General features: G+C 39.4%; 1 protein-coding gene across 3 annotated transcripts in view; it reads left to right on the top strand.

The window, feature by feature from the left end:
* The window catches only part of MYO16 (myosin XVI), a 588,255-nt gene that overhangs the window by 28,878 nt on the left and 545,774 nt on the right, over nt 1-13,603 (top strand). Inside the window, exon 1 of one of the 3 annotated variants that reach the window (XM_054013080.1) lies at nt 2,480-2,577. The exons of the other annotated variants lie outside the window; for them this stretch is intronic. The gene's annotated coding sequence lies outside the window, so the exon portion shown is untranslated. Of the gene's footprint in view, nt 1-2,479; nt 2,578-13,603 lie in introns of those variants that run through there. 3 annotated transcript variants of the gene reach the window in all.

The following is a 13,603-nucleotide window of genomic DNA, read 5'->3' on the forward strand; positions in this document are numbered from 1 at the left end:
TTTACTTGTATAGATGAAGTTACTAATGTTAATGTAGATAGTAGTGACTTAGTGTAAAAGCTGCTGTCATGCGGTCATACAGAACTAATCACAAGATCTTCAGGAGAACAGGCAAAATGCTGCACTGTAAAAGCATTTTTAAAAATGCAATCCTTCATATTTTAGATACAATTGGTATATTTTTAAGGACTGCCACTATAATGGGTAATAGGAAGTGCATATAAACTGATTGCAGGGTGGCTCTAGGGCATTCACTATGGTGTTTTGAAGCCCTGTGCAGGAACCCCTACATCTACCCAGTTCACCAAGCAAGTATGGAGGCCTAAAGTTCATCCTGGCACTGTCCAAACCGTGGGGCTGCTGTGTGTAGGGCTGGTTCCTTAGAGCAGTCTGAGGGCAGCTCTGAAGGTCTTCAGGTTAAATGTGACTGGGGATCAGCATAATGTGGGGGGTTCCAGCCATATCCCCATTCCCTCTGGCCATGATACCTATATCTATAAGTGGGAAGAGAGTAGCATAGAAACCTGTAAGCAGGCTCACTGACAATGGAGGATCCCCAATGCCCAGAAGTGATCACTAGGGGCCAGAAACCCTTGCCCTGTGGTCAGAACCACTTAGCACAGTGGTGCAAAGTGGCTACTGGATGTTAAGGTCTGGTCCTGGGGGTTCTACAACTTACTCAGATGTCATCTCTGTTTTGTGCTGTGACATCAATGCAAATATTTAAAGGCATTTGTTTTAATATATGTAGACTCCTTTTTGTATGTGTTAGGTTACCCTGTAGACTATGCACTTTTCTTCGCTGTTCTTGATATTACCAGGGATCACACATGGTAATGAGCACCTTAGAAATATTTATAATCATCATCACTATGGCAAACAGTGCTTGGGAAAGGATAATCAGTCACCTTGCTTATTCAGCTTTCCATTGTATTAAAGAATTCACACCCTTAGGGCTATAGCCTTATCTTCCTATGCAGGACTGTGTATCTGCAAATATCCATGCCTGGAGATGAGACTATACCCTTGGGTATAACACTTAAAACTTAGCACATGTGCCAGTCACATCCATGCTCATGATGCATAAAAGTATCCAATTCAAAACTCAGGTAGTAGTCTGAGCAAGTAGGTTGTGCATTATTTATTTTACAATATAACAGATTGTAACAGCGAATGGGGAAATACTTGGGAAATATTTTCAAACATAATTTTTTCCATACTGTTATTCTGAGTGTTGGCTACCTCAGCTGAGCATACTGAATTTTCAATGCATTGCCACCCAAAATAGCTTATAAATATTTGATGGTGCCTGGGCTGGTAAGGTGGAAAAAATTATTAAAGCACTACATGCTGTCATGTTGTGCCTCCTGTGTTAATACAACACCTGTGCTGCTGTCAGATGAAAATTGCTGTGGGTAGCAGCATCAGTTCAAATCCTTATTGTAGGGATGCTGCACCAGTGTGAACCAGGACTGGTGCAAGGGAAGTTGCACCAAGACAAGGCAGTGTTTACATTAGTGCAATGTATCTATATTAGGGCCCTGTCAACACTGGGAAAATAGGTTGTGTTAGAAAATGGCTTAATACAGTTTTACCATGACTTTCCTAGTGTAACATAACTTAAAAACTGTGCGAGTGCAGCTCACATCAGTGGAGCTGTGCTGGTGGCTAAAAATCCCAATGTAGACAAGGCCTTAATAAGCAGATTAGTAGGTCCTGGCAGGGAGTCAGACTTTGGCCATCCTGTGGCCAGAGCAAGAGAGTAAAGGGTGCATGATGCCTCCTGACTCTCTCTTGCACAGTGTGCCATACACAACTTCTTGAAGACAGGGGGAGCAGGTATCTCAGAGCTGCTCCATCCCCTCTCATGCATGAGAAGTGAGAGGGGACAGGGAGGAGGTGGAGTTTGGACTTAATGCCCCTCAAACACACCCAGCAGTGTAGTTACGCCAGTGAGCGGAGTGTATAAACTGCAGTGGTATAGACATCTGGCAGTGTATTATCTTAATTAACACCAGGATGACAGCTCCAGGGGTAGCTCAACAATGTTTCCTCTTGCTGTGGACTAGATCACAAACTGATGATCTTACCCTGTGTTGGAATTTGGTACAGTGTTAAAGAACCCAAGTATCTGGTTTCACTTGGAAGTATCCCATGTCACTTGGAAGATAGTTTGTGATTACCATGCAATGCTGTGCCAATTCAAATTATTATTTGAATTCCCCAAACCGTTTTCCCACCAAAATAAGTATTCGTAGGAGTGAACACCAGCCATGGGGATAGTTAGATTTGTGAAGGCATTTGCATTCCAAGATTTGTGGCATGGCCAGAAGTGTGGTATTTTTTCGCTCAAATTTTCAAAAAAAATTTGAGAGTGAGGAGAGTGAAAATATTTCTTGCATTTTCTTAATAGCTCCTGCAGCCCCAAAATGTCTGGGCTTGGAAAGCTGGAATTGGGGGAGGAAAACAGCCCTTAGGAAGAAAATGCAGTAAGGAATATTGCCTCAGTCTCTGCACAGAACCTGCGTCCAACAGTATGCAAGCAGCCTTGCTTCATATAGCACTGGATCCTGAAAGGTACTGAGCACTTTCAGCTCCTGTTACTAGGAAGTGAATCTGGTCCATAACTAGGTGCTACAGTAATATAACTAATAATGGTATTCAGCACCTTGCATGATTGGGCCCTCCCTTTGCACTTTACACGTATATGTTTGTAGTCAGTGAGGTAGGACTACTTACAGTTTTCTGGCTTGATGCTGCTTTGCAGTAACTGTACACACTTGCTACACTGGAAAAATATGGAAAACAATTAAGTTTGCCACATCCATTCTGGGTTCACCTTGGATCTTTGTGTTAAATACTACAGTAGAATATGATCTCTGGAAGAAACCTAGTTTGATTTTTGTCCTATTAACTTAAAAAAAATATTTCTCTTTCACAGATCCTAGAATAATAGGCTGTGGGTAGAGCTTCATTAGAAACAGACCTTTTGTTAGCAGGAGCAGAGAAACTTACTTTGATCTCTGACTGAATTAAAAGGAAACATCAATGGGTAGAGCTGTTACTATGCTTTCACATATAATATCTTTTATAGAGCATCTTGGTAGATCTCAATTCATAGTTTTAACCTGGAAAAAGAAGTTGAGGAAAATGTTGGGCTCATTGAAGTCAACGGTAAAACTCCCATTAATTTCAGCAGCACCAGAATGTCACCTATTGTCTCTAATCTCTAAAGATTGTTGGAATAAAATTCATAAAATATTTGTTTGATAATCTTACATAATAACCTGATATCAAAACTTCTTCAGAGCAGGTCTTTCCCCAAAACCTGATATAGCATAGGTAATTTATGCTAGTGGGGATATAGAATGACTGGAAATTTTAATCGCATGTTTTAACATTGTCCTTTTAAGTTTTTCCAGGAACAAGTGTCTTTTGTTTCAGTATGCTCTGTTTACGTAATTCTGTATTTGCACAATTTAAAATTTATGGCAATTCCAACTGGATTCAGAATCAGTATTTTCTTCAGTTACTGCTTGTTGCTTAACATATTGCTATCACATTACAGTGGGAATCTTGCACATCAGTGTATATAGACAACAGCCTATAAAGGCTATGTAGAATTTCTCCACAAGGGGGAAAAAACTCAACTATCTACCCAACATATTTGTCTATGTACTTACCTTTGTAAACTGTATTGAAATAACAGAATGTTTTCCTGCAAACCCAAAGTTCTTCAATTTCCCCACATTAACATCTCTTATTTGATTTCTAATATTTCTGTTATAATGGAAATACACATATAAAATTGTAACATATATTCATTCCCTGGAGCCTGTGGACAGAGTTTATTTGTAAATTGTCATGGTATTTTATTTGGTTTCCTGAATCAACAAAATAAAGATTTGGCATGTTGAGTTTGGAAAATAATATTAAAATCAGGTTATGGGCTGAATGGGTAAGTTTAGCCAATGAAAAATCATCCACAGTCCAGTGTCTGATAATGAGGTTTCGATAATGACCTGCTGAGAGAGTTGCCTTGGTAACCCCCTGCAGGGCCGGCTCCAGGGTTTTGGCCGCCCCAAGCAGCCAAACCAAAAAAACCCCCAAAAAACAAAACAAAACAAAACAAAAAAGCTGCGATCGCAATTGCGATCTGCGGCGGCAATTCGGCAGAAGGTCCTTCATTCTGAGCAGGAGTGAGGGACCGTCCGCTGAATTGCCACCGAACAGCTGGACATGCTGCCCCTCTCCGGAGTGGCCGTCCCAAGCACTTGCTTGGTAAGCTGGTGCCTGGAGCCGACCCTGACCCCCTGCCTTCAGATCAAAAGTCTTGAGGATAGCTTTAAAAATGAAAAATAAAAGAAGTTGGAGAAACACTTAATGTGTAAATTAACACCACCAGAATTAAGCAGCCAATAGTAATTGCAAATAAATCAGTTCCCTACTCATCAAATTCCAGCACAAGTTCTTTTGATGCATCAAGTGGCCAGTAAACAACTGCTACCCAGAAGCTTGTTTCTGCTCCCATTAAAGTCAATGAGAATTTTGTCACTTCACTGGAAGTAGTACTTGGCTCTAATGAAAGAAAAGGTAGAAGCCATATAGGACTGTTAAATAAGAAGCTAGATCATCCCCTTGTCTTCTGTAAACTGAGTGAACCGAGACCTAGTTGATCTGATCCAGAGGCTGGATGCAGAAGGGAGAATTTTCCTTTTCTTTTCTCATATCCTGAAGGAGCCTCCTATGGTTGCACCATTAGGATCAGCCACTGATGGGGCCTAGCTCAAAGCCATCTTTTGTAGCATATTTATTTCTTCCACTCATGTCTTTGAATACCTGTGGGAATCCTGCATAAGATCATACTTATCAGTACAATATTACATCACAGTGTCCCCCATCACATGGCAAAAGCTCTTCTAAAGGGAAGTTTCAGAGGCAGCTACCATTAGGGAGGCATTGGAAGCTGTAGCAATCTACGTGGAACGGGGAGGGAGGAACACAGGGTGCAGGTACATGAAACAGATGCAGGACTCCTGGAAATCCAATCTACTAGTCTGTAGGATGGTGCAACAAGAAGCAGTGCAATGGATGTCTCTGCTTCCATACAAGTCCAGCAACTCAGGCCTTGTCCACATTTGCAATGATATCTAGGATATGTGTAGCTACACCCAGTAGTGAAAGGCTCTGGCAGGGAGGAGGCTTTGGCAACTCCCTGCTGCTGAAGCCTTTCCCTGTGGTGGGGAAAGGTTCTGGCAGCTCACTGCAGCAGGGAAAGGCGTCAGCAGGGGGGAACTGCCCCCCCTTCTCTGTGTCTGTAGTTATTTATCCTCCCCTCCCCCCAGTACTGCCATACAAGTACATATACCACCACCCAGCTCTGAAGGCGGAGCAGAGAGCAGCAGCTGCTGGCTGGGCGGCCAGCTCCGAAGGCAGAGCTGCCGCCAGCAGCAGAGCAGAAGTAAGTATGGCATGGTATGGCATTGCCACCCTTACTTCTCCACTGCTGCTGGTGGCGGTGACACTGCCTTGAGAGCTGGGCGCTCAACCAGCAGCCACTGCTCTCCTAAAGCTTCTCACAGTCCCTGCCCTCCCCTGTCCCCCAGAATACATGCCTCACCATTTGAGAACCTCTGTATGGGGTATATAGCCTAAGATTCTGACATGTGTGTACTCTACTGACCGAAGTGGTGCCTCACCGTCTGCACTACTATTTAACCTGTGCTAGGGGGGCATGCAGTGTAGGTACTCTACACTCTGCTATAAGTGTCGAGGTAGCTTCAGAAGCTTAGAGGACTGACTTTTTCACAGGAAAGACACTTCTCCATGCCCTTGCATTGCCTAATTCAGAAGAAACTTCTACATTGGGAACTGCTGTTGTTGTGTAAGGATGTGAAGGGTGGCCTCAGAGATCAAAAAGGTCATCCTCCTTATTGGAAGGTGTGGCAATGGGTTACAGGGACGAACGGGGTATGGTGGTCTGTGGCTAACAGCAGGGTCTGGTTTCTGCTGTTGGAGGTATGTCAAATATAAATAAAGGAATGTAATAAATAAGGGTTTTTTTTTTTTTTGCCTTAATATAAAATGCACCATCACTTTCTGAGTGGGAACTCTTGGGAATTTCTGTTCCCCTATCAGAGCTCTTTTGTTAGTTAGAAGGATGGAGATAAGTTACAATTCAAGGTCAACAATAGGTAACATATACCTCCACTGCATCAGAAAATCTAGGGGAGAAAGAGGAAAAGAATAATCCCTCTGTATTAACACCACAGAAATAAGATATGTCAGCTGACAAGCAAGTCTCAATCACTACACAATGATAGATGTATTGTGTTTCTTGGTCATACACATGTATTGGCTTATCTTTTTGGAGCCTGAAGTTTCAGTCAAAATGAATTGTCTGATTCTGTAGCTGCTCAGCATGAAGAACTTGCATTTATCAATCTAATCAATTTTAGGTATTTATATGCACCCGGCTGAGGCATGGATCAATGAGATTACACACATTGTGCAGCTACAGAGAATCAGGCCCATTAAGTCTGCGTTGTTATGTTGGTCTCTGTGTCCTGTAAAGAAATAGTTTGGAATTCTGTTCTGGACCGGGCTGCTATAGTTGGACACAAGTTAGACCAAAAATGCATATTGTAAATAAAGACACAGCTAGGGTTTGCGTAAAATGCTGACTATGTTTGCCAAGTGCAGATATGGAAACTGCTTACAGCTAGACCCCAATATACATGACTGTCATAACAAAAATTGTGCTGTGCGATTAAAGTTGTGCTGCCATTATAGCACACAGAGATGCAACCAGAGTAGTATGAGGGTTTTGTTTGTTTTTTAACATAAGGATGGATCAAACCTTAAGATATGACAGAGAATAAATGAGGGTGTTGTTTACAGAAGAAATAAATTAGCTGAACAAAGTGTGAATTAATAAACAATTCATATGTTGTCTCCGTTCTGAATAATATTTATGTATATTCACTTTGTGGTGAGGGTGATAAGTTTTGAAGCAGGGAATTACATTGCATTAATTTGGCTGCTTGAGACTTTTATCAGCTCCTCAGATCACTCAATTTCTCCTACATGTTTCATTATTAATTCCTAGACAGTGTTCATTATTCACTTTGTGTAGTTTGACAGAATTTTGGTTGCTCAGTCTTTCAGCTTTGGCTGCCTAACTATATAAGTTATAAGTAGGAATTGTATAATAGAAGTAGCATTTTTTTACATTTCCTGAAAGTGATTTTAAAGAAAATGATGCTATCAAAATACATTTAAAATAACATGTAAAGCATTTTCAAAACACAAACAATAAACACATTTTTCTTTCATAAATGACTAAATGTGTTTTCTGGGATAAAACTGAATGAATTGATAGGAAAATAAAAAGGTCTGGATTCTTCCACCCTTACTCATATTTGGTATTTCATTTATAAGTAAACCCATTGCCTTCAGTGGGAGTACTCACAGAGTAAGGTGCAATTAATGTGACAGAGGCTGGTAGATGAGTGTGCGCACATGGGGTTGCTTGCTCTCAATTGCACACTCTGACCATAGAGTTCAAATGAAACCACTGTCAGTAAGTAGTCTTTTCATTCTAGTAAAATATAAATTGTTGTGCAACAGAGTAGACAGATAAAATTATTCTGATATAATGTTGTAGTATCTGATCCTGGAAGCTGCTGTGTGTCTACTTAGAGATGCTGAGAACCTCTCCACCCATTGGGGTTAATGGCAGCTGAGATGCTATGTATCTCCAAGAGGGAAATCAAACCCCTGCAGGATAGGACCCATAATCCCCTATTTTTCAAATCGCATGACTTCAGCAAGTTGTACTATAGCAAAGTTAACATTGACATTTTGGACTTAGCAAGGTAATAGTTCTGTCAAATCCAAAGCACAAATCAAAATGGGTATTGTTGTATTTGATAATTGACAGTATTAAATAGGTCTCTTTGCTAGATTTACAAAGAATGAAGCTGTAGGGAAACCAGTGATAATACACTCCAAAGATCCTATTTCTTTTATGTTTCATTGTGTTTTTGAATCCTCTGTACAAATGCTTTTAGAGAAAATTATGCCTGATGATGGTAGTTATTCTTCATGGATGTTTTCATAGTTGTTATAGTAACTGATAATTCTTCTGTGTTTATTTAGGCTGTGGTAGATTCTAAATATACTCAGCTAATCATTCATGTCAAATTTAAACAGTTTAGGACATACACTTCTCAGAATTACTTTGCATTTATTATTTCCAGATATACACAGCTATGAAATTGTTTTATTTAGCTAAAATACTCACTCTTCTTTTCAAAATATATTTTACTTTCTCAGTAGCTAAACATAAATGTAACTACTTAAAGGGCTTTGGGGAAAAAAGTGTTTTCTCTTTTGAGTTTTGTTAACAGCATTAACATCTAAATACAAACAAAACTGTAAAAACAAATTAAGTGAGGCCTGATCCTGAAAACCCTTAACTTTACATGTGCCAATTTCCAGAACATGATTACAGTAATTTGAAATATAAGAATAAACATTATGCAACAGACCTGAAATCAGCAAATATACTTGCATGAATAACATTAAACATATATGTCATAGTTTACAGGATTGGGCCCCCAAAAGTATTTATTTTTAAAATCATATCCTAACATATGTATGGTTAAAACATGCATTAAAACTAGTTACGTGATGGATATTTTGATCCTTCTTATCTTAGAGAGTTGAGGATGCTGCACTCCAGGCAGATGTTCAACATTTTGCTGGATTGAGCCCCTAGGAAGATATGCTCAAAAATAATAAATCTGTGTTGCATTCCCTAATACTCTTATTTTATATGTTGATATTTCATTACAGAGGGTCAATTCTGATTTACATTGTTTATTTTTGCGCTTCAATATGTCTGAAATTTCAGCAAATTTCTTGCCCAGAGAGACTGCAGTTTTCCAAAACCCATTTTTAAAAAGGACCAAATTGTGCAGTAATACTCAAGGGCAAATAATCACAAACAAATACCTGTTTACCATCAGAGATGGTAACATTGGTTGATCTCAATGAACACAGAGTGCAATCAATCAAAATAACAGCTACAGCATGTTAATACATTCCAAGCCTAAAGTAGAATCTCTATGGAAATCAGAGCCTTTCTGATTGCCTTTGTTGGCTAAGAACTGGCTTGGAGTTCCCACTCTTTCTTCTTTCAGAGATTTCCTGATATGACCTGATTACTTATATTATCATCAGTTTACTTACTGTCAGACTATTTTGTCCAGCTGAATTATTCATCCTTCTCACACTAATTTCCTGTTCTTGCAATAGCACCAGCTAGTGAGAGCATAGCTCATAAAATAGAGGCTGATTTTTGGCTAGCATATTCTTGTCAACTCTAGTATGTGTTTTAGAAGTTGTGGCGAGAAGTTGGAAAGTACTAGCACGGAGTCAAAACTCAGCATATACAAAACAGACCTGAGACTTATGTCTATATCTTGAAAAATGATCCATAAGCAAAGCTGCATTTCTGCTGGGAGGATACATGCCTGAGAAAGTTACTTATTGTAGTGGTTTGAAAGGTAATATATCTACTACTGCCAGCTTTAGATAAAATCAGAGTTCCCATTCTATCCCAGTGGTATAAACTATCAAATAAAAAACATTAAAGCCAGGCATGTTATTTTGCCTAGCCTAATTTAATTAATATTTGTTTGGGCTCTTGAAACTTTACATTAATGGAGTAGTCTGATAAATAACTCTGAAAACTGGCTTTTTCCCAGGAATAATACAACCACTTTATGGTACCTTTTTTAAAGACTGGCATAAAATCAAGTCTGTGTGTGTTTGGGGGGTGGAGGGGGAAATGTTAAGGTTGCAAAGACAAGTTCTCAAAAGTTTGAAAAATAAGAGCTTGTCTGCACAGTCTTAGTGCACATAAGCTGCAGTGTAAATCTACAGTCCTCTAGCCTGCCATGCACAAATTGGGGGCCCTGCTTCTGATATATAGTGTGTCAGAGTGTGCGGTGGAACTCTGTGAGCATGGAAGTTGGGTCCACATGGATAGTTAGTGTGCAGCAGGCTAGTGCACTGCTGATTTACACCTGGCTTGCCGTGCTCTATCAGACCATGTAGACAAGTCCTAAGGAAAATCATTGGGGCTCTGCACAAGCTCAAGGACTATACTAGCAGATCCGATTACAAGATTGAAGCTTTGAAATATAGCGACAGTATTCCTCCTTCTGGAGTCCACATTGCTGAAGTAGATCTGTGTCATCCCTGGACAGGATGAGACCCTTAAAGAGAGTGTTGAATCACACTCACACCCATTTCCTTTGCTTAATCTTCCTTATTAGCATTTTGCCTTCTAATTAGTTCTTCTTGAATTGACTCAATAAGCATTTTAGCTGTCGTCCACACTGAAGACCTTAGGCATGGAATGGGAGGTGAAGGGTAGAGTTTCAGTGTTATTTCTGAATCTTCATCAGACTAAGACCTCTGTTATCTTCTGGATTCCGTTCCTCTTGCTTTTTGCATGTTCTTTATCTCTTTCACAGGATTATTTAGCAGTATTCATGAACAACTCAAATTTCTCTTTGTTCTCAGAACGTTAAAAATAAATTGATGTATATGGAGATTTCAAGTGTTGGAATCCTTTTTTTCCATTTCCTTTCCTCCTACCACCATATAACTATAAAATCCAAAAATCACTGACGGTTTGGCTATGAGCCTGATGTGGCACATGGAGATCTTGTCTGCGCTCCCTTGGAGGAAGATAGAGGATTGCAGTCTCCATTAGCCACACTTCCATGCCAATGATAAGGACAAGTGCAATCTCCTGACAAGTTATTAATGACACCCTTCTGCTTTTCACTGCTTGTGTATTCCTACATTACAGTGGTTCTTAGAGGTTGAACAGGGTCTGTCGTCATGAACATTCATTTTAAATTAGGTGCATTCCCATCAGCTATCATCAGTTTAGGCAGGGCCGTCAGATTAGGCAAAATATGATCATTTAGGCAACATTTTTAAAGTTGTTAATTTTGGAAGGAGAAAAAAATTAGTATAAATTGAAAATGAAATTTGTTCTGTGAGAGATTTAATATATTGTGAACTGTATGGCAGGTTGCCTGCATTGTAACTTTAGCTGAAAGGAAACTGAAATCACTTCACTGCTTGCAGTATCATTGTGCTTAATAGAGCTGATTCATTAGGGTTTCTGTTTTTTGTTTTTAAGGAGTATTTATTTAGAAGTTTTAACAAGTTTACAAATCCTTTCCATGTGAGTATCAGAAAAAAAACAATCATTACAACAGTTACCTTTTGTTTTAAGGAGATATTATACAAGAATGTAGTTATCATTTCTTTCTATTTAACAGGGTATTACCATGTTCCACAGTGAGCATCATTACAACATCTGTCATTTCTAATGATTTTATTAAATTGAGTGAAATCTCTACATGCACATATTTAACAGAAGAGGTATGTCTTTCATATTTTAATATTAAAAATATAATTGGACGGGTGTGCTGGTTTTTGTACAGGTGAATATACTTTATATACTGAATAAAGGGTAACCAAATATCTAAGTATCTATCTGTCTTCTATTTTGCTGAGTATGTATTTGGTGTGTTACTTTTTCCATAACCACAGCCTCCCATATTTTTCAAACCATTCCTCAATGGTTGGGCTATTTCTCTTTTTCCAGTGAGAGGCTACCAATACCAGATGAGAGATTAATTCGTAATTTTCTTGTGCGACCATTTCCAATAGAAAGCCCCAGGAGGACTAGCAAAGGAGCATTTGGTAATAAATATACAACAATTTGTGATGTTTGGTTACAAATTGCATCAAAATATTGGAATGACTGAGCATGTCCACCATATATGCATGAAAACTCCTTTTTCACCACAAGTTCTCCAACATTTATAGTCAGTCAGTCTCTCTCTCTCTCTCTCCCCCCTCCCTTCCTGCCTCCTTCCATAAAAGGGGTGCCAAATCCAAAGAAAAAAACAGCACTAGAACGCAGCAGTAAAACTGAGTGAAGAATTTATTTTTCAGTTCAGTGACCAAACTGAAAAAATCTGGAAGAAAAAAAAAACATTTTGGATTAACACAAACCAGAATTTTGTCAGTATTTCTCATTGAAATGAAAACACAAAACATTTCACTCAGGGTCAAATTAAATGTTTTATTTGACCAGATGTGAAATTTCAGTTTTTTAATTTTATTTTGGATTTTCCCCCAGTTTTTTTTTTTTTTTTTTAACTAAATCAAGCTATGTTTTGGAATGGAACATAATTTCAAAATGAAAAGTCAAAACATTTCAATTCAAAAATTTCAGAACCAAATGTTTCAAGATTTCTCTGTTGGCCAAAACTATTATCTGAATTTGACCCAATTTTGTGAATAGTGTTGATCTGCCCAAAAGTGCATTTTTGGGCAAATAAAGTATTTGTCCAAACATTTTGCTCAGCTTTTTTGATGAATTTGTGCTCAACTACTTAGTCAACACAAGAATTCAGGAGTCCCTGGTTCCCAAGGCCAGGTATAGACCACATGAATGCATTGTGCCGCTTGCCTAGTGAGAGCAAACATAGGATAACTAGTGCACACAATGCACTGGTAGTTGCTGGCATTTTTGACACCCTATTGTCTAGAATTGATCCAAGCAGGGTTTGAGGAAGTGGCAATAGAAACGGCCTGCCGGCGAACTGCAGCCCCTGGGAACTGTGGAGGGCCATGCCTGCGGATGGTCAGCCTCAGCAAAATGTCTCACGGCCTGCAATCAGATTACCCTGATGGACCGCATGCAGACTGTGGACCACAGGTTGCCCACCACTGCTCTAGTGTCCTTTCTACACTAAATGTTTCTGTTATTGCTATCATCAGTGAGGCTGCACTGGAGGGAAACAGGGACATCCTAAAGGCAGTAGATATAGTTTTTTTGTGTGTCTGGTGGGCAGCGGATTCATCAGCTGAAGCAGCTTTTACTGAGATTTGGATGAGGGGGGTGGGTGGGAAAGCTATAGTTTAGATAACTGCATTTGTCTTTGTAGTTTTTCTGCTCCACTGGTAAAGCACATTCAAGCTTTTTGTTTCCAGTCTCTATGGTAATGTTTTGATGGTACATCTTAGAACACAGAAACCTCATCACTTAGGGTTGCCAACAGTCTCTTATTACAAGGGATGTCCTTTATTTTTTCATCTCTGTACAACAAGATTGGGAGTTGCTGAGTGCTGCAAAAAGCAGCAAGAAATACCTTTGGTGAATGTAGGTGGGTACTTATTACTACTACTAATAATAAATAATATCTAGAGAAGGGGTGAGGTGGGGATGCTAAGAAAACAGTCCCTTATGAAATACAATGTTGGCAACCCTAATTTCTGTGACCGTAACTTGAATTTCAATTGAGACAATATTGTTATCCCACAGATGCAATCCTACACTTAGCCTGAGGCAAACAATAGTATTTAATAAACTGTGTTTAAGCATAGGGTGACCAGATAGCAAGTGTAAAAAATCAGGACAGGGGGTGGAGGGTAATAGGTGCCTATATAAGAAAAAGCCCCCAAAATCAGGACTGTCCCTCTAAAATCGGGACATCTAGTC

The sequence above is a fragment of the Malaclemys terrapin genome, chromosome 1 (genome assembly GCF_027887155.1).
Source record: "Malaclemys terrapin pileata isolate rMalTer1 chromosome 1, rMalTer1.hap1, whole genome shotgun sequence".
NCBI lineage: Eukaryota > Metazoa > Chordata > Testudines > Emydidae > Malaclemys > Malaclemys terrapin.